A 27773-nucleotide genomic window follows, 5' to 3' on the forward strand; every position below is an offset into this window, starting at 1 on the left:
GGTGGCTCAGTCCGGTGAGCGTCCAACTTCCGCCCAAGTCACGATCTGTGGTTCGTGAGTTCTAGCCCATGTCGGACTCTGTGCTGACAGCTCAGAGACTGGAGCTGCCTCAGATTCTGCCTCTCCTTCTCTCTCTGCCCCGCCCCTGCTCATGTTCTGTCTCTCTCTCTCTCTCAAAAATAAATAAAAAACGTTTAAAAATTTTCTCTTAATGTTTATTTTTATTTTTGAGACAGAGGGAGACACAGCGTGAGTGGGGGAGGGGCAGAGAGAGAAAGGGAGACATGGAATGGGAAGCAGGCTCCAGGCTCCGAGCTGTCAGCACAGAGCCCGAGTTGGGCTTGAACTCGCGAACCACGAGATCACGACCTGAGCCGAAGTCGGATGCCTAATCGACTGAGCCACCCAGGCACCCCTAAAAAAATTTTTTTTTTAAAGAGTAATTTTTCTGGATCTGAGACATAGATGACTACATACATTTGTCGCCTTCACTTTGCCAATTCCCCCTTTTATTTAATTCTGTGGAGACCTGGCACATTGCCCTTGGAACCCGGCCACTCCTTAAAATACTGCCAATTGGGGATTGGATGAGAAAGATTATGAGATGTTTGCTCGAGATAGTGCGGCTCGGTTGAAGGCATATTACAACATCACCAGCAAATAATGAGATTAAAAAAAAAAAAAAGCATTTATGTGGGGGGTTTGTTTAAGACCAAGTTGACCCCTCCCCACGTTGCTTTAGCACGGTGATGGCTCTCCCTGTGGGTTAGGGTTGCCGCAGGTCTATTTCCAGCGCTCCCGGTAGGAGCTGACTCCATGCAGCCAGCAGCTGCCCCCGTGCGTCAGGAATGTCCCGTAGCTCACCATGGAGAATCAGGACTTAATTCGTTTACTCTGGCTCCTCCGGGCCTCTCCCTGCCAACACAGCTGCAGTACAGCTCCTCCATCTAGAAACCTGGCAGCCGTCCCAGCTGGATGCCACCTGCCAACACTTTCCTGAAGCCCAGCCAGAGGAGGAGAGAACAGGAGGACGGGGGGCTGAGGAGGGAGGGAAGAGAAAATGCAAATCGAATTTCATTGGCCTGTAGCCCCCTTAGATCTCCATGCTCCCAGAGGTGGTGACACACTTGTATTCAGCGGCCATCACCGGTCTTGCTCGTAAAAGTCCGATTTCGATGTGGGCACGCTTTCCTGAGTGCCGCGAGTCTCTGGAATTACCCTAAACTTCCTCTTTGCTTTGCAGTGATGGAGAAGTAGGAACACCCCACTGACAGGAATGGTAGCCTCCCATGCAGAAGCGGGGTGAGTTGGCGTTCTTACGTCTCTTCACTAATATGCTAATCATTCAGTCATGTACCTTCTTTTCATCTCCATAATGAGCCACAGGGCTGCCCAACTTTTCTGGGATGAGGACCTCTTGTTAATGTCAAATTTTACAGCCTCCCACACTATAGTAGATGTACTTTTAATATCCGTTGATTTAAAAATATGTGAGTTTGGTACGCTTTTGGAAAAGTCTGTGTTTTGTTAATCACAACAGTATCTGATAACATTTAAAAACCGGGGAGGACAGACTGCTGCAGGACCTGGCCCAAAGTATGTAAATATTGGTGATGAATAAAGACAGTGCTTGTTGCAAAAATGGATTCATGGGCCTCTTTACAATAACTCAACACCCTAGAGGGGAGTGACTACCAGAAGGGGGATCCATTGGAGGGCAACAGGGATCTAACTTGCCCAGTTTTGTGTGAGCAAGGGCTGGGGCTGAGAGCAGTCAGTCAGCTCTTTCCAAGAATGTATATGCCCTCGGGAGAAAGACTGCCTATTCCGAACAGGCCCACCCACAGGAAACCACATTGTTGAGATCCTCCTTTCATGGTTCAGAATCCTTCAAAACAAACAACGCTTACCCTGTGGGCTGGGACTTCAGTTATACCCTTTTGATTTATATTGCAGACCTTATAGGGAAAAGTGACCCCATAGCAGCTGGAGCTAAGAGGGGAAACTATCCAAGTAGATGAGACCCCAGCCAGGACAGCCAGCTCCAGTCCACCAAAGGGATCTCCCCAAGGGAGAGTGACTTCAAGTTCTCTGCTATCCCACAAATAAGCTGGGGACCAAAGAGGTGTGTGAAGAAACATCTAGCTAGAAAAGAGACTGACAAAGTATTTAGAAACCGGTAGGGTGTGGTGATACATTCCTGTGTATCCGCCTGGACAACTAGCCAGAACTCTCAAGATTTTCTAACGCCCTCCCCGTTTTCCCCCACTGAGGAGTAAGCATTAACCCTTTGGTTGCTGGATCGGTGAGGAGGAAGGGTTCCAAGGTGGTTAGGTGGTCACATAGGGACTCGGTGCAGTGGTAACTTAGCAATCAGTAGGAAAGCATTTCGGTATTTTACAACTGGAAAAGCTACATCTTTGCATACTGGCTGCTGAAGTTTATAATCAAGAACTCTAAAGTGGCTCATAAAGGGCTTGAGAGCCATGGGGAGAAACTATTGATAACATCCCATCGCTTTCTTTATTTTCTCTCACTGTTACTACAGCAAGTTAAAACCCAGACTCTCTTCTCCTGAAAGAATGAAACTTCTAGGTACTTCTTTGAATCTTTTCCCGAGGTTCAAAGAGAAATTAACTCTGAGTCCAATGCCTACTATGTGCCAGCACCTGGGCTCAGAGTTTTATATACATGGCTTCATTCCCCCTCATGACCACCGTCTGGGCGGGTAGTTATTACTCCCATCTTATAGGTGAGGAGCCTGATGCCCAAGGTCACACATCTAGTAAAGGGTGTATCCAAATTCCACTCACATCTACTTGACTCCTGAGCTGGCTCCATTCCTTCCCACCATATCACACCATAGTTTTGAATGTTTTCCTGTAAACTATTGGGGGCTACAGTTCTCCAGGTGGGCATTTGGGCTGTATATTGATCAAACAAGCCCACTGTTTTCCTTTAACCCCCCTTCCCAAACCAACCCTTCTCATATAATAATATTCACTTTATTTTCGTTTATTAACTAGCATGCCATTAATCAACCTAATTGCATTGAAGTTCGTACTTTTAATGGAGCAATGAATGGAGCCACATTTAATTTATTTGAAATACGAGCTTACTGGATATAATAAGGCCTTTCAGCCTTAACTTTTTCATTTAGATCTTATTATCCAAGGCAAGAAACAGTTCAATTAAAGACACAAACATATGTACATACACATAGACATTCCCCAAAAGATAACAGTTTCGGTAATTCTGCAAGATCTCCTTGGGTTTTCTTCTAAAGCATTTTCCATGGAAATCAATTTCATGGACTTGTTAATGTGAGCAAGTGCCTCATGATAAAGATTACATCCTTTCATGAAACCTTGCCAGCCCCCATTACTCCTCAGCCTTTTTATCTTCTGTTTGTTGATAATGTAGTGTTATAAATGCCCATCAAATACAAATCAATAATGATAAATGTCTGTTCCCAATTAATTTTATCTAACATCTGATACACACCAGATTGCTGAGTGCAATTGCAAAGCCTTTCTGGTGGGGAGGGAGGGTCTGTGGAACAAAATGCCTTTGTTTCTGATTCTAGCCTTCCTGTCCCTTTCCAGAGTGTGCTCAGCCTCATGCGATGTGTCCGTATTTCATCCTCCATAGTGAAAAAGGCAAACAGCCATCATCTTTCTGGGGCTGTGTGTGCAGGAACTACATGGATGAAAACGAGCTGTGTAGGGATTCAATGCACTCTACCTGCAAAATGACAACAGTTGTGGCTTTTCTATCCTTTTGGGTCCAAACAAGGAGCAGAATGGTCTGTAGCTAATATTTTAGGATTTGATGCAACAGCTGGTAGACTGTATTTCTTTTACTCTGGGAAAAGATTTAAAGCTCTAGGTCCTGGATGGGAAGTATCTTATCTGGACTTCTTATAAACATATAACTCTTCAGTTTCCCCCCCCCCCACCCCCCACCACCTCAAGTTCATCAATCATATTGAATTTTAAAAGATATCCCTATTGTCCTACTTTAATGTAATGTAATTTTATTTATTAAACGTATTATATAGTATTTAATTGAATAGTATAGTATTTAATACATTAAAAAAAAAGAACAAGGAAAAATATAAAAGTTACCCCTGTATCCACCACTCAGCTCACGAAATAAAACACTGGGAACAAAGTTAAATTCCCAGTAGGTTCCATGCCTTCTTGATAGAGCCTGTTATTCCTAAGAGGTTATTTCCTGAGAGACTGGGGACCCGGATGCTTGGCTCTGCACCTCTTTGCAAAGCCATGGAAATGACCCTTGTGTCTCCAGCCTCTGTGCTGTCAGAGTCAGGGGTGATCACGTGGTTTTCGAGGTTTTATGTTCGCCATGTAGTGTCTGCACCTTGGCTATGACTTCTGGGCATTTTTCCTCCGGCCTCATTGTCAGATGGAAATGCACATATCTTCCCATGACTGCCTCTTCCAGAGTGTTCAGTGTGAGAGCCCCAAACTCTTAACCATAGTTCTGCATTATGGCTGGCCAAAGAGGCCAAGGGTTGCTGGGAAAGCTCTCTGGACTTGAGACAGACTTGAATTATTGAGGAAAAAGGGGTGCCACTGGCTCCTGAAGCCTCAGCCCTACAGTGACAACTGTGTGCTGCAGACTGACCCCAGTTTGAGCCGGTCCTGGGGCTGGGTGAATGTCCAGGTGTCTCTCCCCTTGGCTTCTTTTGAACATAATCGTCCCGGCTGGAGAGCTGTGGACCAGTGCTTCTTCAGGCCCCCATCTGAGTTCTCCCGTCATGGGTCATTTCTGGTGAAGACAGTACTCAGAATATTAACTGTCTTTTACATTATCCTGGGGACATGCATCTTAGGTAAAAATAATACATTCAGGCCCAGTGACTTTAAAGATAGGGGGAAAAATACAGAAAACTTGAGGAGTCATTTGCCCTGTTGCTCCTACATATTGCAGCCCAATAAACACATTCCTATACTTATTTATGGTGTAGACCACTCATTTTTCCTTACACGGGAATCTTATTAAAACAATAAATCAATGTTAACCTGGGTTTTAAATTGGCCCAATATGTTTAGAGAACTTGCTGGTTTAATTTTCCTATTTTTCATTTTCAGTTAACTAATTTCGTTTTCCCAGTTGGGATACCACAACCTTAGCATGTGGATTTATCTTGAAACCAGGAAGCCCTGACATACATCGCTGCCCAAACAAGAGGAATCCCAGCGTTCTATCCTATAATGAACAAGAAAAAAGCGTATATCCAGAAGATATCTATCCTGATGATTGCAAAGTGCTTAAGCCTAGGCTCTGAGAAAAAGCACCAACTGCCTTCAAGTTCTTCTGGGTATTCTGTTCTATGTTTTCTTCACATCTCCTTTGACTGAAAATTTCCAGTGCATCTGTGTTTATGGACTGAATGTTTATGTCCCCCCCCCCAGCCCAAATTTGTATGTCGAAGCCCTAGCCCCAACATAACTGTATTTGGAAATAGGGTAGGACCCTGATCCAGTAGGATTCGTGTCCTTATAAGAAGAGGCACCATCAGAGCACTCTCCTGTCCCTCTCTCCCTGTCTCCCTCTCCCTTTCCCTAGCACAGGCAAGAAAAGATCACGTGAACACAAAGCAAGATGGCAGCCACCTACAAACCAAGAGAAGAGGCCGCAGAATGAAACCTATTTTGCCAACACCTTGATCTGGGACTTCCAGCCTCTAGAACTGTGAGAAAATAAGTTTCTGTTGTTTAAGCCATCCAGTTTGTGACAATTTCTTATGGTAGCCCAAACAGATTAAGACACCCCCCCCTCCCCCAGCAATGTTTTCCCAGAAACATGGCAACAATTGCTGGTGCCCCTCCCCCCCTTAAGGACTGCTTGGTGTCCCCACACATGGGTACGACTGGAGAGATCTTGGCTCTCTAAGGGGCCCACACCACCACAGCTTGAGGAGGATGCAACACAGCCCAAGGCCCCAGAGGATGACTGAGGACCAGATACTAAGGGAAGCTTTTTTTCAGCCATCAACCCCTAGAGGAATATGTGTGTGTGAGTGTGTATGTGTATGTGTGTGTGCGTGTATGTCTGTTGAGGGGTAACTTTTTCAAAGGGTCCATACTAGAAATGTCTTCGAGTTCAGGGCTGCGTGGGACTTGTTCTCCACCCTCAAGTATGCAACCAGAGTGTGAATGTTGGCCTTAGAAGATACCAGCTCAGTGAGGGCTGTATCTGGGGAAGCTGTTCGATTTCATGGAAAGAGCATTGGCTCTAGAGTCAGACAAAGCTGGGTTCCAATTCAAGCTTTTTAGGGCATGCATCAAAATAGTGTAAGCAAAGGCTGTATTGGCTCATGTCACTGAAAAATCCAAGGAGTTGTTATGCTTTCAGGCACAGCAACATCAAGGCCCTCAAAAGATGTTATTGGAAATCTGTGTTCTATCTTTCCATGCTATTTCTCCAATGGCTTCACTCTGGGGTCTTCCTCAGTAGCTATAGACTCATGTGATCCTTAGTACTCAGGATGGGTGGAGGAAGGAGAGAGTCTCTTTCCAAGGGGTACAACAAAGACTTGGTGACATTGCTGATTGGCCAATTCTAAATCACATATTCACCCCTGGGTGGGATGGGGCGGGTGGGGACTCCCAATTAAACCTGGAAGAGATGATACTGTTACTTAAGGAGGAAGTGATGCAAGTCAGGCCAAATCAACAGATGTCTACATAGACATTAAAGGACTGTGTGATTCTAAGCAAGTTGTTTAACCTCTTTGATCCTCAAGTTCCCCTTTTATAGAATGGTTATATGAGTACCTGCCACCAAGGAAGCTACACAAAGCTCAAGGCACAGAATGGAGGTGTAATAACTGTTAACTTTCTTCTTGCTTCCTTTTCCTGTTCTTGGCCTTCTCCTGGAGGCCGGGGAATGTACCAGGTTTGCCTTGACTGGTATTGAAGATGTCATGCTGTTTCAGGTTGGGGATCCTTGAGCAGTATGAAGACTTCAGAATACACTCAATGGAGTTCCCTTGCCAGGGGTCTGTTGCATTTGGCAATGGTGGCCTCCAGGGCACATCGGACTCTGAGTTGGGCTCTTCTCTGGTTGGGCTCAGCCCTGGGACATCCGGAAAGGCTGGCGGAGGCCTTGCAAAGGGCAAGTGACGTCTGCAGTTGTCTGGAAAGGAGAGCTTACAACTGCAGCAGGTACCTCCTCATCAGTTTCTGGAACTCAAAATAAAATCCCTCGGTATATAGCGCTCCCCCAAGTAAACTAGGCTCTGTACGAGATACGCAGCGCCCTTCAGAGCTGTGGGGCTTCTCAGCCAAACCGCTGCCCTACTTGAATTGGGCTTTGTGACCTCTGAAGAATCCTAATGTAAATTTACCTCTGAAAATGCTTAAGAGAGCCTGCTTGAACACACTGGAATCATGCACCTGATCAGCTGGCAGCAGGGTTAAAACTGCCAGATCTGTTCTTCCCACCGCCACTTGCTCTCCCTCCCTAGCCATCCTCGCAACACCTTGCTGTTCCTTTATCCATAGGTTATAAGAGTACGGGACTCTGCACTCTCAGTTCCTAGATGTAGAGTGGCCAGGTCAGAGCATGGGGTCATCTGCCGACAACACTCAGGCCCACGGGAAGCAGGTCTGGCATCTTAGTGCCCTGACGTTGCATTTTTAAAGGTCGCCCACAGATTCTGAGGAAACCCAAAAGAGACTAAGAAAAGAAATATCACTTCCTGAATTTCTTTTAAGTCCCGGTACCTAGTGTCCCGAGATCCCCTTTTATTTATTCTGGGATCTTGACACAGGGTCTCATTTCCGTGGCTGCTATAGAAGATACCACAATAACTTTTGTGTGTATCTCCACAGATTTCAGCAACACCTTCCCAACCTCAATAAGAGGCTGTGGAGACAAATGAGATAACACATATGAAAATGTTAAGAGCACTTTGGTGGAGAAGTTCTATATAACCTGAAGGCAGCATTGTTATTAATGACAATGAACGTGGTCGTTGTCTCTTGGGCCACCAGTAGCTCAGAGCAGAGGTTATTTAGGGGCAACGGAAAGTTATCCTGGTAATAACTTGGGAAAGGGGGCAAACTCAAGCTCCAGAATGGGAGAATGTGCTAGAAAACTTTTTCAATATGACATGTAAGTGGTGTTGAGACCGCTATCTCCTTCAGAGACAGTGATTTATGGGTAAAATTGCCAATGTTGGTGTGGTTCACAAAGATCTCAGTGTAAATGGAGACATATAAAGTCATCATAGAGATTCATATCAATGGACCTAATGTGGCCACTTTGAAGGCTTCCGATTTATGTAATTTGGGTCTTTCATTTACAAATCCATTTCCTTGGGACAGTTTCATTTCGTGTAGTATATGTTTGCTAATCTTTAAAGAGCTTCTTTTGAGAGAATGAAGAAGAGCCCCTGTATATACTGTTGGTGGGAGTGTGAAATGGTACAACTTTTTTTTAAAAGTGATTTTGGAATAGCTAGCCAAATTAAAAATGCAAAAAGTCCTATGACACAGCCATTCCATTTTAGGAGTAGATTCTGCACATATATTGGCATAAAGGGCTGTGTGTAAATATCGCACCCAGACCATGAATTCAACCTCAGTCCTTTTCAGTAGAGCCACAGGTGAAATAGACCGTGGCCACCGTAGGACACTGTGAAGTTGTTAAGAAGAATGAGGTAAACCCACACGTGAAGATTTGGGACAATCCATACAGCGTGTTAGCTGAAAAAAAAAAAAGTACACAATAAAAAAAGTTACACAGTAGTGTGCACAGTGTGTTTCCGTTTATGTAAAAAATTGGCAGGGGCGCCTGGGTGGCTCGGTCGGTTAAGCGTCCGACTTCGGCTCAGGGCATGATCTCACGGTCCGTCAGTTCGAGCCCCGCGTCGGACTCTGTGCTGACGGCTCAGAGCCTGGAGCCTGCTTCGGATTCTGTGTCTCCCTCTCTCTGACCCTCCCCTGTTCATGCTCTGTCTCTCTCTGTCTCAAAAATAAATAAACGTTAAAAAAAAAATTGGTATGTGTGTGTGCACAGAAAATTACCAGAAAGATATGCCAGAAATTATTAATAAGTGTATCAGGACTGCAGGTCTGGACTGCAAGAGAAGCTAACTTTTCATTCCTAAGCTAACTTTTCATTACTACTAAGCTTCTAAGCTACTACTAAAAGCTAACTTTTCATCACTAACATTTCATCTCACACTGCTTGAATTTTATTTTATCCTGCTCATGCATTTATTTTGCAACTAGAGAAAAACACTAGGAAACAAACCAAGGAGGCCCCTTTCAAGGGGAACCCCATTTCCAACACAAAAGCTGCTGCCACCCCATTAGCGGCTCTGGTTCTGTAATGGAGAGACCGTTTGCCCTCTGGCCAATCACGTTTTAAAGACCACCTTTGTTCACTGATGGAAAGAGACAGACATACAATTTAGAGCTCTCTTTTAAATCAGAAGGAAGGAATCAAGGAGACATGTTCCCTTGAAGCTCTTGTGATGTACCGTTAGCCTCTTTGCCCGCCCAGCCTGGCTCTCTGTGAGTAGTTCTCGTTTTTTTTTTTTTTTTTTTTTTTTTTTTTTTTTAGCTGTGGGCTCATGGGGATTAGCCAGGGCTAAGAAGGAGGCAGGACTCCGAGTGCACCGAAGATTTTGGAACGTCCTAAGCCTGGGAAAATGAAGTGGACCCTGGCTACTCCCAATAGGTAATTGCCCCCTTAGTCACCTGCACTTTCTTTTGATGATTTATTAATTTTGATGCTGAACCTTAGAGAAAGCATAAGAAAGTATGGAGCTGAATTTTTTTCACTACTGCTTTATTGTTTACTTTTTAGCGGCTTGTCATTAGTGATTCCATACTTAACGTCTTTATATTTTCTATTACGATAAATTCAAATGTGGGAAATTTTAAAAAGACCTCTCTTTTGTGTTGTTTATCACATTGGTAAGCCCTTAGAAGTTTGGAAGAACAAGTATTGGTGGAAGTGTCAGAGGAAAAGGCAGGCTGATTTATTTAATGGTGGTATAAACTGGCTCAATCCTTTCAGAAGACAGTTTGGCAGGGTCTGTTCAAATTAAGATATGCATAGTTTCTGACCCTGCAATTTCCCTTCTAGAAGTTTCTCTTGCAGAAACACTTGCAGGTGTGCACACAGATTATTACAGGAGAATTGTATTCATTACTGTTTCTATTCAGGAGCACTGGAAACAACCCAAATGCATATCAATAGCAGATTAAACAATCATGCTAATTCCATACAAGGGGACTCTATGGTGTTAAGAAAAGAGAGAAGCCGTTCTCCATGTATTGATGTCGAAAGATGTCCACTACTGAGAGCCAAGTTTAAAAAGAAAAAGGCAAAGTAAAAACAGCACTACGTACGTTCTCATTTCAATTTATATGTACTATAAAGATCCATAATAGCATGCACTGAAAAAAAGTATCTGGATGAATATAAACCAAGCAGTGTTTATCTCTGAGGTTATAGGGACTTTCACTGTTTTATGGCATGCACTTTGTAATTTTTATTACAGCCATGTGTTACTTTTATTATCAGAAATAACAACAATGATTCTTAAAATAAGAAAAAAAATCTTGATCAGAAGAAAGTACTGCACACTCATTCTTAAAAACAACTGACACCAGAGATCTTGTGATGTTATTCTTGAAAATCAAGGGATTCTACTGAACAGGTTTGCACACCAGTGACTGGATTTGGGAAAGTTGTTTTTGGTTTTTTTGGTTGTTTTTTTTGTTTGGTTTTTGGTTTTTTTTTTTGCTTATGTAGTGCAATGCTGCTGCCCATGATTAAAACATATTTTTTTCCATGGGTTGGAGAAGTAGTAGCCTAATAGCTTATTTCCTAAGGTTTCCACTAGAAAAGCCCACAAGTTGTTTTAAGATGCTTACATGAACACAAATTAGAAAGTGACAAGCCTTTCTTTATTATACATTAGTGAGAAGGAGGAAGAGGGGCGTGAGGGAGAAGGAGGAAAAAGGGGGCGCAGAAAAGCAATTGGATGCTCTATTCAGGAAATGGTATTCCTTTTTACCTCCATCAGTGGAGATGCATTCTGCAAGCTTCTAGCTAGAAGAAGGTGCTTGTAGTTTTTTTCAGACCCTCTCTTTTCTATTTAACTCTTCAGGCACCAAGTTTTCATGAATTTGCACACTTTCTAAAACTTTGGGATGCCAGTGGAGACTATTCTTTTCTTATAGAATGGTTTATGGTGCCCTCTTTTGGATTTCCATTTAAATTCCCAGGCTGGAGCATGACCCCTGCCGCTCTGAGATGAACCGAAGAAATGTGACCAGAACTGGGTTTCCACACAGCTGGTTGCCTGTTTGGTTTGGTTTGGTATATGAGGAGTAGGGATTCCAATTCCCACTCATGTCTGGCTAGTCCTGGGTCCTGAAAGGGACCAAGCTGGTGATCCCTTCCAGCTTTCCCATGTATAGGGAGGAATTGTAGGCTGGGGATGAAAAGGTTGTCTCTGCGGCCGAGAACAGCCAGCAAAACTCCGCTCTCCTGTTATTCCAGTTAGCTACCTGACTTCCGCTCTTCCCGTGGCTTTATAATGAAAATTGTTCAAATGAAGATTTATGACTTTATTTTGGTGGGATGTCTCAGGCGTTTGGTTTGAGGGATGAAATGCATACTTAGCTTTCCACTCATGCATAGCCTAGCTAGTCTTTTCATTACTGCATTTGGCTCAGTCTTTGCCCATCAAGCTCTGGCCTCCTTCCTAGGATAAGTCATGGCTTTGACTCCAGAGGCTGCCTGAGCCTCCTGCCCCTCTGATGCTGCTTCCCTGGGCTGCCAGCGTTGGCCTGGATCACAGGGCCATTGTGTCAATGTCCTTCAGTCTTCAACCTAGGAGATGAAATTTGAACTGCTCTTGGGGGCAGGATGTCAGCTTCCTGGAAAAACAACAGACTCTGTCGCCTGGAACTGAGTGGCAACATCCAAGCTGTGAGGTGAGAGCTGAAGCAGCCTGGGTGGTAGAGGTCAGGAGCTTAAGGCCTTGGGGTCTACACCCGCACAGGCGGCAAGCTGGAAGGCTCCATACTCTGGGTCCCTTTCTGGCCATTCATTTATGAATGTCATCAATTCAAAGAGTAGGGAAGACAGTCACAATGCAATGACACTGGAAATGCCCTGAAATTGTCAGCCCATTATGAAAAATGTATATACTAGAGATTTTCTCAAATTGGACAATATCCTAAGATTCACATGGTATTTCCAACAATGAGTCATAAAACTAAAATAAAGTACTAAACCATTAATATTAAAAACACATTTTTAATCAACCATGGTAGAGGAAAGAATGAATTCACTTTCTGGACTCTTTAGCAAATGATATTGCAACATTGTTGATATACGAAAAGGCAATCAAAGAGCATGCAGCTGAAATGGGGGTAGGGAAAGGACTAGAGAGGAATATCAGACTGTTAATGAATATGTGATGTTGTTTTTCTGCATGTTGTAATGTTTGTGGTATTTGTCACCCCTTTAGATTTTTAATTCATTTTGATTTCTTTTCTTTACTCTAAATAAATATGCAGTTTGGTGCCCAAATTCATACTCTTTTACTTAAAGAGGGGCCCTCCTCCAAACTGTGTAAACACCATTCCCCCACCAAGCCTGGGTTAACTTTTGTACGTCCTTCTTGCTCTGGTTCCCAGCTGTATGTGTGTGTCTGGTATTGGCCAGGCATCATCAACATTATCATTATCTCCTTTGCTTCTATTCTTTCAAAGAGCTGCCACATCTGTGATCCTGGATCTAGTGTAGAGACAATGGATGACTTCTAGCTTCTCCTAGTTACTTATACTATCTGTGCTTTAGTTTTCTCATCTTTAAAATGGGGATACTCCCAGTACATACTTTGTAGGATCGCTGTGAGGGTTCAGTGAATTCTTATAGGTAAGGTGCTGGCCAAAGCAAGCCCTGTATAAGAGGTTGCTTTTACTTTATTTTTCTTTGTCTTTCCATATACATTTCACAACATGCAATAGAACAAGACCTCAGACTTTATACTTTTTTTTGAAGTTTATTTATTTATTTTGAGAGAGAGTGAGTGGGAGAGGGGTAGAGAGAGAGAGGGTGAGAGAGAATCCCAAGCAGGCTCCGCACTGTCAGCACAGGGCTCACGGGGCTTGAATTTAAGAACTGTGAGATCATGACCTGAGCGGAAATTGGATGCTTAACCCACTGAGCCACCCAGGCACCGCATTCCCTCAGACTTTTTTTACCCTCTTCTCCCTCTGCCCCTCAGTATAATTATATTGGGAATTTGGGGGATGAAAGGGAGGTTAGAAGTGTTAGGACTCATATGAAAGGTGACAAAATCTTCATCATGTAGAAAGTCAACAGATAAAATAAAAATTCATAAACCCAGAAATTATAACGGAGGCACATTATCTAGAAATGCAGAGATAAATACCAGAAGAAATAGCTGAAAGATTTGAAACGTGTGGGCTCTGAGGAGACAAGGAAGGATGGAGCTGGAAATTGCTGTGTTTATCATGAGCGTTGACTTTCTTAACTGTGTGCATGTGCAACTTCAAGTTTTTCTAATTTTAAATATTTTTTAAATGTTACAAACACAAATATTTGGCCAAAAATACCCCTCCAAAGCATTCTCTTGGTTGGAAGAAATGGTTGAGTTTTTTTTTTTTTTTCCCCGATGTGATAACGATGCTCTTGGTTACTCTTTGTAGTCATTTTAATAAGAAAAATTAATAAGCAGCAAATTGCAACAAAAAGGAAGAGGGTTTGTTTAGGTAAATTGTAAGTAAGCTTTCCCTTGTGGAAGCCTTTGCTTAATTGGGCTGCAGCTGGTGCTAATTTATTCTCTTCACTGTATCTCATTTTGGTCTTGAATGTGTATTTGCGTGTGTTTGTGTTTTAAGCTTTACATAATTTGAGGCTTTCATTTGATGGCATGAGTTTGGCTCCAACGGGAACTGCTCACGAGCAGCTTATCCTGAAGAAGAATTTACTTTTGGGGACAGTTGCTTTGCTGTACATCTGGGAGCTACTGATTGTAATTGGACTACAGCTGGGAGGAACTAGGTTGGTGGTTCCTCCATGATCACAGTCGATCTTATTTTCCCATTATGTTGTTCTCTCGCTCCATTCCTTCCTGCATCTCGATCCGGTATTGAAGGCCCTGCATGATGAGCGAGGAGCTGGGATGAAAGAAGCTCTGATTGTCTGGTTAATAAGCACCCTGTTTCACTGGGCATGGAAATCAATGCTTGAGCCTCTGTCTAGAAAAGGCAGCATTCTGGGCACAGACTAGAGAGACAATTGGCATTTTTAGCTTGAAAAATGGAGAATACCATCTGGGCGTATTTTTCGTGTGCCTACGAGTATTTCTGCTGGGTGTGCTGGACAGCGACTGCATGCCATTGTCCTCTAACAAGTGGCATCCATCGTGGTCCCATCTCTCCGCAGCTCACAAGAAGAGCAATGCACAGAACATACTGTTGTTGATTTTTTTTTTCTAGTCTAGGTACAACGAGCAGGTTTCATTTCAGTACTGAATTTCAAGTCAAATTTGCAGCCACAATTAGTCACATAGGGAAGATTTTTCCTGTTCTCTCTTCGCTGTTCATATTTTACAGAGCCAATACCTAGCTTTAAAAAAAAAAAAGTAATTACAGGGGCACCTGGGTGGCTCAGTGGGTTAAGCATCCCACCTTGGCTCAGGTCATGATCTCACAGTTCGTGGGTTCGAACCCCTGCGTCGGGCTCTGTGCTGACAGCTGGGAGCCTGGAACCTGCTTCGGATTCTGTGTCTCTCTCTCTGCCCCTCCCCACTCGTGCTCTGTCTCTCTCTCTCAAATAAATAAATGTTAAAAAAAAATTTTTTTAAAGTAATCAGTGACCCACTGCCAGCTGTTTTATAAGGCAAAAATGGGGATTTTGAGTTTGAGACATATTAAATCATATTACAAGATACTACTAAATTATTCTGTCTATAAGAGACAAACGAAGTATTCAAAGTAACTTTGTTAAAAGCAAAGCAGTGTTGGGATGCCTGAGTAGCTTGGTCTGTTTAAGCCTGTGAGTTCAGCTCAGGTCATGATCTCGCGGTTTGTGGGTTTGAGCCCCGCGTTGGGCTCTGTGCTGATAGCTCAGAGCCTGGAGCCTGCTTCAGATTCTGTGTCTCCCTCTCTTTGCCCCTCCTCCACTCTGTCTCTCTTCCTCTCAAAAATAAACATTAAAAAAAAAAGCAGTGTTGAAACTTGAAAATGTTAGGCTCAATGAAATATGCCAGATACAAAAGAACAATTATTGTATTCTTCCACTTACATGAGGGACCTGGAATAGTAAATTCATGACAGAAAATAGGATGGTTGTTGCTAGGGACTTTTGGAGGGAGGAATGAGGAGAGACTGTTCGATGGGTACAGCATTTCTGTTTGGGATGATGAAAACATTCCAGAAATGGATAGTGATGATGGTTGTACATCATGGTGAATGTACTTAATGCCACTGAATTATATACCTAAAAATGGTTAAGATGGTCGCTCTTATGTAGTGTATATTTTGCCACAATTTTTAAAAATGTAAAAAACAAAAGAAAAAGCAGTGTTTCCTGTATGATGCAAGCGCAATCCAAATTATATAAATAGACACGTGTGATTTTGAAACACTCAGAGATACTTCCCCGTCACCCTTTGGCTGTTTTTTTTCATGCTGTTTCTCAACAAGAATTAGCAAGGGAAATAAAGGGAAGATAAATTTAACTTTATAAATACTGCTGATTATTGGCCTCATGCATGGTCCTCTTGCAACAGAGGCCTTATAACAGCCCAATCAATACTTATGTTTAGGGATTATCAGTAGATTTCAAATTGTTCTCACTCTACTGACCTTCAGTGATTGTAGATAATATGTTTTGGACGTGCAGGAGCTCAACGTGGTCACTGCTGCTCTGCCCTGACTGCAACCGGCTTCCCAAACAGCTGCAGAAAGAATTTTCCCAATAGTTCAGCCAAAGGAGAGCGGTGGGAATTCTGTAGGATTAGGGCTGGAATTTGGAACTTTTGCACAGAGGCTGGGATGCGGCAGATGGACATTTAAGCTATTTGTTACACGAATGTTTCCAAAGCCCAGCTAACTCTTGCCTATGTTACCTTATCTCAGAATAAGCTCCCTGCTGCAGTGCTAACAAGTCACCTTCCCCTATCACAGGGTGGTGTCCCCTGAGGTGGGCGGGAAGCACCTGTAGTCACTGCATTGAGCACCACAAACCCGGCAAACTACAGAAGTCCCTCCCTGTTTCAGGACTGAACATTTGCTCTCTGGTGACCCACTGACTATGTCAAGATAAGCAGTCAGAAGATCAATGCGTTTTTATACTTTCTTCCCTTTAATATATTTAAATCATCCCTAGAAGAATCTGTCATTTCAACTCTTTGATTTTATTTTTTTATCTTATTTTTGAGAGAAAGAGAGAGAGAGCGCGCAAGCGGGGAAGGGGCAGAGAGAAAGGCAGACAGAGGATCCAAAGCAGGCTGCGCGTGCTGACAGCAGAGAGCCTGATGCAGGGCTCAAACTCTCTAACTGCGAGCCTGATGTGGGGCTCAAACTCACAACTGCGAGATCGTGATGTCAGCCAAAGTCCGATGCTTAACCGACTGAGCCACCCAGGCGCCCCTGTTTCAACTCTTCTTAAGATTTTGTACCTTTGGTTTAATATGTCAAAATTAATGGAGAGGAAATAAGTTACTCTATCTTTGTATCTTGAATGAAAACATAATTATGATGCCTCTAGCCCAGTGTCTGGTCATGCTACGTGTCTTATGGCAGAAACCATGGCCAGTGCTCTCCAGCTTTCTGCATGTGCATAAATGTTCTAGGGGAACATTGTTCTAGGGGGTAAGGTAAATGTACCTAAGCCATTCATAGAGTATTCTAAATGAGAGGGCATCCTGGGGAGTCAGGGAGGGCTTAAATGTTAGAACTGTGTGAAGTATATACACTGTTCTCTAAAATAATTGGCTTTATCACGGAAACCATTGTTGAGCAAAGACTTTTGAAGTGAGTGGTATACCTAGAGAAGGTGAGAAGAAGATACAGTTGATTTCTAATGTTAAGGACAAAACATATCCAAAACTTGAAAACAGGAAAAAGAATGACCCTTTCTGTGTCACACTGGGATGTGTCCAATGGGCCCAACTGACGATTACCTAATTCTCCAGAGATGTGCTCTGCCCTTTGACTATTTACTATTAATTTATATGTGTTAACTCATAGGAAACTTAAAGCAATGCAAATGATTCTAGTCTGGTAGCAATGCAAATGGATTTCTGCCCACAAGGAAATTATATCTGCCTGGTAAAAACAGATTACAACCAAAGGTCGAAGTTTTATTGCCCTGTATAACATTAACCAAATTTGTGTGTAACTTACTCACTTATTCCAATGTGGTTTCTTTCAGTGACTACAAATACATTTAATTCTCCTATATTCCTTTGAACCCGTTTTGGTCCTTTGTTAATGAGAAAAGAAAATCTTTAGTGTGTGCTCATTTTATTTCATAAAATGGTCATGTTTTTGACCTTGTGAAAACTATACTTTGACATTGATCTGCTTCCCAAAGTGTAAGAAGGCAAGTAACTAACTAATGGTCAGCTGATAGTGCTGGTTAGAAGCCCCAGTTTTCAGTAAACATCAGAGACCAAAAAGTGAGTTTCCATGAAACATCAACGTTGCTTGTTTTTCAAGATGTCCAAAGTCCAGGTGGGTTTAAAATTGCCAACAATTTGCCCAAGTATTGAATTGAGACATTCTAAATTCACTTTCAGAGGGAAAGATGGTTGTGCGGGCAGGAGAGGGGAGATGCATGGGAAAACACAGTGCAAAGACCCTTCTGTCCAGAATTACTTTACTAAATTACCCAGAATGTGAGGGCCAGTTTGCTAAGACTTACTAACGCAAACCCAAAAAGGTGTGAGCTCTGCTGTATACTCTCAAAAACTGTAGCCTGGTCAACGTAGCTTTGAATATAATGGAAAGGAACTTTTTTTTTTTTTTTTAAATTTTTTTTTTTTCAACGTTTATTTATTTTTGGGACAGAGAGAGACAGAGCATGAACGGGGGAGGGGCAGAGAGAGAGGGAGACACAGAATGGGAAACAGGCTCCAGGCTCCGAGCCATCAGCCCAGAGCCTGACGCGGGGCTCGAACTCCCGGACCGCGAGATCGTGACCTGGCTGAAGTCGGACGCTTAACCGACTGCGCCACCCAGGCGCCCCGGAAAGGAACTTTTAATATTTAAAGCAGGAAGAACAGTCAAAACTCCTTCTGTCTTAGAGGCTCATGATGAGATGCATCATTGAATGGTTTTCTGGTTGTGAAAGGCAAAGCTCCCGGGGCCTGAACCAGAGGAGAAGATTAAAATGAAGAGAGAGAAGTTGGTCTGTATAATAAAGTACAAGAGTTTCCTTGTAGCTTCTCTAGAGGGAGAAAGTGTGTGGCCCCTGAGGGACCTTGGGGAAGTTAGAGGAAGAGAGGTCAGATTCCATGAGAGAACAGGTCCTGATACCGCAAAGGCAGAACCTTCCAAAAAGAGAACATCTTGAAGAAAAATTGTGTCCCGTATTTGACTTACAATTTTTTCCAGCTATTCTAGAATGGCCCTCAGTCCCCTCAGGCTTTCAGTAGAAATCTGTTACCTTCAGCAATGGTCTTGTGTAAGGAGCATTTGGGGGACTGAAGGAGGTGGGGCTGAGCTGATATGTGAGAAGTAATGAGAAGAAAGGACCACAGCCACAGAAGCAGAGATGGCCAGGAGGAGGGATTCAGCCTGAGAGGTAAAAGGAAAAAGTCACCCCTCTCCTCCTCTCTACCCAGCTCCCAAGAAACTTTAGAAATGGGGGAAGCATGCTGGATTCCCTACATTTATTTGAAAAAGAGGCTCAATACATTTTTCTGACACAAGAGGGGATGGGGCTTCTGGGTGGCTCAGTTGGTTTAGCGTCCAACTTTGGCTCAGGGCATGATCCCACAGTTTGTGAGTTTGAGTCCCCATGTCAGGCTCTGTGCTGACAGCTCAAAACCTGGAGACTGCTTCGGATTCTGTGTCTCCCTCTCTCTCTGTCCTTCCCCTGCTCACACTGTCTCTCTCTGTGTCTCAAAAAAGAATGAGTAAATGTTAAAAAAAAATTTTTTTTTTAAAGAGGGAATGATCCCAGAATCCTAGAGAATTTGAGAATCCTGGTTATATAAATATACCTTAAAAGTCTGGAGTGAAATGTGCCATGAAAGTGGATCAAAGTCATCAAAACTTACCCCATTACTGTCTTGGTAATTTGCAAGTCTAGCATATTCTTGCTAGTTGAGAGCAGGGGAGGAGCAGGTTTTGGGGAACTGGCTCTTTAAGAAATAGATGGCCCATGGGGGAGGGGAAGAAAAAAAAAAGAGGTTAGAGTGGGAGAGAGCCAAAGCATAAGAGACTCTTCAAAACTGAGAACAAACTGAGGGTTGATGGGGGGTGGGAGGGAGGGGAGGGGGGTGATGGGTATGGAGGAGGGCACCTTTTGGGATGAGCACTGGGCGTTGTATGGAAACCAATTTGACAATAAACTTCATATATTGGAAAAAAGAAATAGACGGGTGCCCGAGTGGCTCAGTCAGTTAAGCATCCGACTCTTGATATCAGATCAGGTCATGATCTCACAGGTTCGTGGGTTTGAGCCCCATGTCTGGCTCTGTGCTGACAGTGTGGAGCCTGCTTGGGATTTTCTTTCTCTCTCTGCCCCTCCCCTCCTCTCTCTCAAAAATAAATAAAATAAACATTTTTTTTTTAAAGAAAAGAATACCAAATTACTAAGGCAAAACAAGGTACAGGGTCTAAGAAGAGGCTTCTCCATTGAAAAGGCCTGAAGCTGAAGCTTTATCTATGGTACAGCATCTTCTGGACTGGAGGTACTTTTAAGGCAGGATTTAAGGAAATGAATGAGACGTCTACCCTCTCAAGTCAACATTATCTTTAGAAAAGGAAAGCTTGAATCCTATCAGCGCAGTTCAAACACAGGGGTTTATGACAGAAGGTGCCAGAGCTGGGTTCTTGTTCCAAGGCAGCGATTACTTCGGCCAATGTGGCATTGCTCTAGAGATAATTTGCTGGAAATAAGAAAAGGCTTTGCCACACCATCACTGGCACGGGACCACCCCTCCGAAGGAGGCTGATTAAAAAGCCAGGCACCAGATGGCCCTCCCGAAGAGAGGTCACCAAATAGCCACCACACACAGGCAGGGGTTGCCAGGTAATGGTTGGATGAGCCCTCTCCCTTCTCCTCAGCTTTCAAAGCAGATTTGAGGATTTAGTGGTAATCCTTTCGTTTTCACTGTTTGGCCTGAAATCCATTAGCGTGAACGGCCCTGAATCCGTCTTGTTAAAATTCTATATTTATCTTTTTCCTTGCATCAGTAACAGATTTTAGAGGTTTTCTTTCTTTTATTTTGTTTTTTTAAATTTTTAGTTAGAAAAGAATACGTTGCTGGCAGCAGGCTAGAAAGGAATCAGTGGCATCCACACAGGTTTTTAGGAATAAACGCCTGGAAACGCTTCAGATTTAGAAATTATATGGTTCTATTTTTTTTTTTAATTTTTTTAATGTTTATTTTTTTTTAATTTTTTTTTTAATGTTTATTTATTTTTGAGACAGAGAGAGACAGAGCATGAACAGGGGAGGGGCAGAGAGAGAGGGAGACACAGAATCCGAAACGGGCTCCAGGCTCTGAGCTGTCAGCACAGAGCCGACGCGGGGCTCGAACTCACGGACCATGAGATCATGACCTGAGCCGAAGTCGGACGCTTAACCGACTGAGCCACGCAGGCGCCCCTGTGTATTTATTTTTGAGACAGAGAGAGACAGAGCATGAATGGGGGAGGGTCAGAGAGAGGGAGACACAGAATCTGAAACAGGCTCCAGGCTCTGAGCTGTCAGCACAGAGCCCAACGCGGGGCTCGAACTCACGGACCGCGAGATCATGACCTGAGCCAAAGTCGGCCGCTTAACCGCTTAACTGAGCCACCCAGTCGCCCCGTATTTTATAAGACTAATAAAAAATCCTAATGCCATATAGAAACATATCTGATGATATATGTTTTCCAGAGCACACACACCCGATTTCATAAGATCTGCATGCAAATCCCACAAGATATGCAGACCATTATTTTCCCTTTCCCTCCTCTTTCTCCACCTACCACCCCACCCTCTGTCCTCTCCCCTGAAATTTAATGATACTCACCCCGAAATCAAACCTGGTGAGGGAGATCCCAGAACTGGCAAAGCAGTCAGTGGTCAACTCAGACTGGATCTCAAGTCTCCTGACCCTTAGTCCAGGGGTCTTTCCTTTTCTGTGTATCTGTAAGTTAACTTCTTTCACTAATTAACTGGTATTTCTGTCCATGCCGTTATTCCCTAGTCCTGTTTGCCCTGCTGTGTGGTTCTGGTGGCTCTACGGTGACTGTATCCTGGGTCTGGCTCTATCAGGAGTCAAGGCCTAGAAGGAGTAATGGATAAACAAGCGAACGAGTGAGCTTACTGAAGGGAAGGACATGTTGACCTGTCTTTCTCAGGACACAGGGAGGATCTTCCTGCTTCTGGAGAACTCTGTCCATTGTGCACACAACACTCTTCTGATTTTCCTCCTGACTCCTGTGGCCACTCCTTCTGTCTTGTGTGCAGGTCCATCCTTCTCTGCCTGACCACTGACTGTGGGAACCTCTCCAGGCTAGTCTTAGGCCCCATTACTTTTCCTGCTCTCTCTCCCTAGGAGGGTTCAACCATGCCGTCTCCTTCAAATGTCATCTACAGGCCAATAACTCCCAAATCCATTTCTACCCCAGACCTCTCCGAGCTCCGACCCTTAAATCCAACCCTGCGTTTAATATTTCTATTAGGATGTCTCAAATTCCCAACCCATCCTGGACAGAGCCCCTGATCTTCTCTTCTCCCCCAAACTGGGTTTCCTGCAAGACTTCCTGTCTACCCCACCTCCCTGCTGCACAAGTCAGGAATCCGGAAGTCATGCTTGGAACCTCGTCTCCTTCACCCTCTAGAACCTATGCACTACCAAGTCCTACTGGTTTTGCCTGCTGACTGTCTGGTGGTCTTGACAGCTTCCTTCCACTCCATCAGCACCTCCCCAGTCTAAGCTTCCCTCATCTCTCATGTGGACCTGTGATAGTCAACAGTTCCCCCTGAAATCTATTCCTGTACTTCTCTTACTCATTCTTTACACAAGAGGCTCTTCAAACCGCTCATCTGATTCTACCATGCATCCCTGGACCACCCCTTACTCCACGCTGTGGCCACATTGGCTGTCTTTTAGTTCCTTTCATTAGCCATGTTGTTCATGCCTCTCCTTGAGGCAAAAGCCTTCCCCCAAAAGCCTTCCTCCCTTCCCCCAAAAGCCACTACTGTCACAGGGCCTTTGCTTATGGTCTTCTCTGTACCTGAGACTGCCTCTCACCCCCAATACACATGCATATGCACAGCCACCTGGCTACCGCCTACTTATCCTTCTGGCCTTGTGTCCAATATCATTTCCTCAAACCCAGGTTGTATTTCTTCGCTAGACACTCACATAGAATTATGTTGTGGACACATGCATCTCAAATTCGTAATTACACTCCTTCATTCAGTCAGCAACTCCTTACGGATGACCTACGTTGTTCCAGGGACTGTTCTAGGCACTTGTGATGCACCAGAGAATTAGCCAGACAAAAATCTCCCCTCCTGTGGGGCTCATATCCTATGGCAATCGTATTCCTACGAATAATTACAAATTCATTTCTGTCCCATACTAAGCGTGTTCAATGAGAGCTAGAACTGCTTCTGTTTTTGTTGGCAGGTATCATCAGCCCTCAGTACAGAGCCAGCTCCCATCAGGTTCTCAAACATTTGGGAAATTAATGGCTATTTACATTTGTAAATTAACAAATGAATGAATAAATGTGATTTCAATATTGTAACTTGGCTGATATTGAACTTGTGATATTTTTAATATTTAATAAATATTGTGATACACGATCAGAAAACGAAGTCCATGTGTAATTGCCAAGATAATCTTTCTCCCACTTGCCCATTAACCTTTCGAAGATCTGAACAAGCCCCGCGCTCCTCCCCTAGTGGTTGAGAAGTGACTTGTGAAGAACTAGCTGAGCTTTGCTGCCATCTTTTGACCAAAGTTAATACCACAGAGATGAAAACCACATCCCATTCTACTTCAGGTTCTGGGACATCAATGAAAAGTCCCCCCCACTGAGTTCTATTTCTATCTAAAAATTCAAGAACATGTTGCCAGTTAAGAGGAAATGCATGGCCACACTCAGTGCCTCTTATAGCTTCTATTACAGCTTTGTTCACTTATTTGTTTGCCTAGCTATCTCCTACCCTCCCACTTCCACATCTGCACATTCCTCACCATCCTAAATACCTAAAAAGGTGTGTGTGTGTGTGTGTGTGTGTGTGTGTGTGTGTGTAATGTGAACATTTATGTAAACAGTACACAAACAACTAGTTTATGTCAAAACTGGGGGGCACAGACACTCAATAAATACTGGCTCTTATTCTTAACATAAGCATTATTATAAAGATCCTTCCCCTAAAGAGCAGATGAGCTAAAGAAGACTTCCCCATGCACGAGGACACCCACCCCAAACTCAGTCTGAGATTTGCCCTCTTTTCCTGTCTCCTATTCTCTTCCTCTCTCCTGGAAAGCCTATCAAAACTTTTGTTGCTATCTCAACCCTTTAAATTTACTGTACATATTAACATTACATATTATATATTCAACAAGATGTATTTTATATTTTCTATATATTACTTAATATATTTTATAAATATTTAAACTTATATAATATATAGATATATATACTTTTTTTGGATATATATACTTTAAGTGCTTCATATTTTGTCTCTCCAGAAACCCCTGGTTGTATTGTATTTTACCCTTAGGATTTCCGACAGTACTCCATAAACTGTTACGAACTATATTAAGGGATCTTTTCTGAAACGAGGAATGTCAAGGAATATTTTGTTTTGCTCTCATATATTTTGTGTGAAGACTGTAGTAAGAACATTATGACAGGTTCTCAGAAAGCTAGCCACCACATTTTTAAATACATATTTGAAACTTATATTCCTTTGGAAATTTTACAAATTTGAAAATATGTCCTCTTTGAAATAGCTGTAATGCCAAAGAGAGAGTTTGTATATTTGAAGCTGGAGAATAGAAAATAAGAACCAAGGAGCAATACAAAGGAGAGAAGGAAAAAAAAACTGGATTTTTCCCTGAGGAAAAGTCAAGAAGGATGTCATGCGTAGATATTTGAGCAATAGGTAGACTACTTAGGGGCACCTGGGTGGCTCAGTCAATTAAGCATTCAAATTCTGTTCAATGTCATGATCCCACGGTTCATTGGTTCAAGCTCTGCATCGGTTCTGTGCTGACAGCTCACAGCCTGGAGCCTGCTAAGGATTCTGTCTCTCTCTCTCTCTCTCTGACCCTCCAGCCATTCATGCTCTGTCTCTGTCTCAAAAATAAACATTAAAAATTTTTCAGAAAATAGGTAGACTACGTAAAGGAACAGATAGATATTCCTTGGAGTCTTTGAAGAACACTATAGCAGAATGGGTTTCAGGGAAGTGAAGATTTTGAGTAATCCAAGAAAACAAAAACCATGAAGTGAAGAGGTTTGTTCATCAGCTTGGCATCAACCTTCTGAGCATGACAGGGAATTGATGCAGCTGAAGAAACCATTTCATTTCACACACATGCCTCGTACATACTTGAGTTTGTCGGCAAATGGCTACTGAATTAAAGAGACCTTGATTAGCCAAAGCCTCATCTTTCTGTTCTCTTCACTATGGTTCAGCTCATGGTGATTTAGTGATACTAAACACCCAACATTAAGAGTCTAGTTTTAAACAATTAGTTCGGAATAGGGATATCAAGAAAAATGATATTTTGAAGTGTAGTCTGTTATACAACTGAGAAAACTAAAGTCGGTGACTAGAAATTTGAATGATTTTGTTAGAAGCTATGTCACATGTGCTTGTTATTAATTTTACTAAAATCGTTGCTCATTTTCAATTCTGCACAGAAACATTCTGAAAATCGAATGCTGTCTGTGGTCCTTAACACGGGTGGCCTGGTTCACCAGAGATGGAACGGCTTTGCTTTGGGGGAAAATTTTCCAGTCCCAACTGAACACATTCTCAAAATGCAGAGCATTATGGCCTCTTTGTTTTCCCTGCCTCGTGCATGAAAGAAGATACCTGCAAGCAATTTCCTGTGCTGACAGATCAGGAACGAAGTCTCTGAGCTCAAGGGCAAATGGGAGAACTGCCTGCATCAGGCTGGTCATTGGGGAAGACTAATGGCTACAAAGCACCAGCTGAAGATATCACCTGGTTATTTAAAAACCTTTGTGTAGTACAATGAGCCAAATGGACGTTCTATGCAGAGGACAAGGAACTATTCATTTCACTCAGGTTTAACTTTTCAGAAGAGCCCTTTTCAGAAGAGGGCCCCTCTATTTTGAGAGCACTAAATCCTCTTGGTGACTTTGGTAAAAGAGACATGAAATAACAGAGGAAGCAAATGTGTTTCAGATGGAAATTAATGGCTCTTGGAATGGAATGCCTGGTAAACATCTGGTGTCCTTTTATCTTGAATGAATGTCTGTCTCCCTTAGTTAATAGATTACACCTGTTGACCAACCAAACCTCTCCCTACATCCAAATGAAGGTGAAAACACTGATGTAGAGGTCCCACCCCTAGAGAAAGATCCTGATACAATCTCTTGGATTTGCCCTGGGCTTGGGGAAAGTTTTTAAAGTTCCCAGGTGATTTTAATATGCAGCCAAGATTGAGAACCCCCGTGTAAACAGAAGGAGACTTTGATAGATTGGGGGATATAATTTATTCATGCAGCAAAAATTAAAACAAGCTAACTAGTGATATGAATTGTTTATAAATATTTTGTCATGTGTTTAAAACATTTTTAAATGTTTACATTGTTTACATTAGATTCTTAAATTATTTTTATCAGATTTAGACTTTATATTTGATTTATTGAGCTCTTGTCAGTATTATAAACATAATGAGGCAGATGTTCTCCTGTCCATTGTGTCAGTGATGAGCAACTATTAACAAACAAAAATAAGATGAGTCTACATATTGCTCACAGACCCATGCGTGCCGTCCTTTCAGACTTTTCCCCAGGGGACAACCCTATAGTGGATTACCTCTGATTGAGGACAATCTGGGGTGGCCATTTGACACATTATGTTTTCTATTTTATAACTGGTTTATATAGTCATTTTTAAAAAAGAATTAGATAAATATAACTGGGTGACTGGCTGAGAGTCTGTCTTTGCATGGTAGGAGGCAATTTAACTTATATTAGGAGAAATATGGTTCTGGAAAAACCTATTAAGTAGTCTGTGCTAGTCAAAGGCTCCTTGAATTAAAGAATGTCTGAACTGTGTTGCCAATAAACCATCCTCTTGTAGACAATACTATGCACTGATACTTGCAACTGTCTTTACAACTTTGGTTTAATGACTATTAAGGCATGACCACAAAACAAACAGGAAAAAGTAATGCTGAAAAAGTAATGCAGTAATACCATAGTTCCAACCTAATGCAAACACATAGATCCATAACCACCTCCCACATAACCAACTATGCCTGAAAACTCTTAAATCTGTACAAGATGTGTTTATTTAAGACCTTTACTGGCTACCCTTGCATCCAGCCATGAAATACAAGGAATCTATGATTGACCTATGTATCTTCTCTTTAATTTTAAACCTGAATTGTGTATGTGTTTGCATGCTTGCATATACACGTGTTGTTTGAGCGATGGAGAGAGAGGAGGGCGAACAGATGCACTGTGACTTTTTTTTTTTTAATATTTATTTCTGAGACAGAGAAAGACAGAGCATGAGTGGAGGAGGGGCAGAGAGAGAAGGGGGGCACAGAATCCGAAGAAGGCTCCAGGCTCCGAGCTGTCAGCACAGAGCCCGACACGGGGCTTGAAATCACAGACTGTGAGATCATGACCTGAGGCGAAGCCGGACCCTCAACTGACCAAGCCACCCAGGCGCCCCAACACTGTAACTCTTAAACAACAATTAGCCCAATGATTCTCAAACTTTAATGTTCTCATGAGTAACTCAGAGACCTTGTTAAAATTCAGGTTCTCGGGGCGCCTGGGTGGCGCAGTCGGTTAAGCGTCCGACTTCAGCCAGGTCAGGATCTCGCGGTCTGTGAGTTCGAGCCCCGCGTCAGGCTCTGGGCTGATGGCTCGGAGCCTGGAGCCTGTTTCCGATTCTGTGTCTCCCTCTCTCTCTGCCCTTCCCCCGTTCATGCTCTGTCTCTCTCTGTCCCAAAAATAAATAAACGTTGAAAAAAAAAATTTTTTTTTTAAAATTCAGGTTCTGATTCAGTAGTTCTGGAGTGAGATGTGATTCTGAATTTCTTTCAAGCTCATCCGATGATCCCAAGGCTGATGCTTGGGACATCAGTTGACAGTTTTGAATGACGGGGAGATAACCCATCCTGATAAGAAGACAAATGCCAAGTAAGGCTCTTTGGGGTCAGCAGATCACATCAGTGCACTGTCTAGCCCCCCACCCTGTGCCTCTGGTGCAAGTGGAAGCAGGCAAGGGTCATCTGGGCCAGCACAAAGCCAACATCACTCTTGATAAAACAGCAG

General features: G+C 43.0%; 1 long non-coding RNA gene across 7 annotated transcripts; it reads left to right on the top strand.

Annotated features, from left to right (window-relative positions):
• The first annotated feature begins 1010 nt into the window (after window positions 1-1010).
• Window positions 1011-26838, top strand: LOC102902082. 7 transcript variants are annotated; one of them, XR_006599622.1, is made up of 6 exons: window positions 1014-1302; window positions 3606-7196; window positions 9604-9720; window positions 10212-10393; window positions 10573-11993; window positions 25152-26838. It is a non-coding gene; the product is annotated as an uncharacterized LOC102902082 (long non-coding RNA). The 7 variants fall into 7 exon arrangements; XR_006599621.1 differs by having other exon boundaries at window positions 1017-1302; window positions 10212-10708; window positions 11766-11993; XR_006599624.1 differs by having other exon boundaries at window positions 1020-1302; window positions 11766-11993.
• Window positions 26839-27773: the final 935 nt, after the last annotated feature.

The sequence above is a fragment of the Felis catus genome, chromosome B3 (genome assembly GCF_018350175.1).
Source record: "Felis catus isolate Fca126 chromosome B3, F.catus_Fca126_mat1.0, whole genome shotgun sequence".
NCBI lineage: Eukaryota > Metazoa > Chordata > Mammalia > Carnivora > Felidae > Felis > Felis catus.